Genomic DNA, 1,172 nt, shown 5'->3' with positions numbered 1-1,172 from the left:
ATAAGTGCTTTTAAGTGAGATAACTGACTTTATAGCGTGATACTGCCTGCTGTGAGATTCACAAAGCAGTGATAACAGTGCAGTAACCTGCTATAATGGCTACTTAAAAGCACTTATCACTGCTTTGTGAGTCTCACAAAACGCAGTATCGCGCTATAAATGCATTTATCTCACTTAAAAGACTTATCACTGCTTTGTGAATCTCACAGCAGGCAGTATCACGCTATAATGGCTTTTTATCTCACTTAAAAGCACTTATCACTGCTTAGTGCATAACCCCCACTGCCTGCTACGGGACATGCGCACGTTCGTCACTCTTTGAGGCTAGTGGATGACAGTTGTCACACTAGAAACTGCCAGTGGCGGCAAAGTACAGCGTTGACGCTCCGACATTTTGCCGCCACAACCCAAATTGAAATTTCGGGCAGGAGTCACGTAACGTGAGCTGGTTCAGCCAATAAAGGTGAACCAGTTCCGTGACGCATTAGTCACGCTCCCCCATCGCCGCGACCTGTCTCTTGCAGCTCACAGATCGCTGGGCTGCAGGAGCATGCGCGCTGCAGGCAGCGTGAGCTCGGCCTGAGGGACATTTTTTGCCCCCCCCCCGGGATCATATCTGTACACATATATGCATTATTTCCCTAGATGCACCGTTTGTTCTCTTTTACGTTGATATACATTGGACACTTATTTATGTTAGGCTGAGCTGTGGTCATAAAGTCATTGCTATGTAACATTGGATCCAGTTATAAAACATAGGTCCCCAAGACTAGATCAAGTTATAAAACATAGGTATCCAAGACTCGATCCACCTTTGGGGACATGGCGGTTCCCCCTCACTGCGCTCAGCGCAGAGGCGGGAAAAAATAGCACGTGATCACACCCACATCACCAGAAGAAAATGACCTCACCAATCACAGGCAGGCGCGCGCCTCCCTTGGTGAAACATCTTCAACTAAAAAATTCGTTTTGTCCTTCCGCGCTAAGAAGTTCTTGGCGGGGTCTTTAATAAAATAAATACATAAAAAAAGAGAGCGTACCTACCGTTTAGCGGTTTGTTAACGCGTTGAACCTCTTGCCGTACCGAGTCCTCCAGGCACGAGTTCGGGTCACGGTGCGGAGGGGGAGAGGAGGCGAGCGGCCGGGCTTTGTGGTGGCGCGGTGTGATCCGA

Source organism: Ascaphus truei, chromosome 13, assembly GCF_040206685.1.
Source record: "Ascaphus truei isolate aAscTru1 chromosome 13, aAscTru1.hap1, whole genome shotgun sequence".
Classification (NCBI taxonomy): Eukaryota; Metazoa; Chordata; class Amphibia; order Anura; family Ascaphidae; genus Ascaphus; species Ascaphus truei.
Note: the sequence above shows the minus strand (reverse complement) of the source record.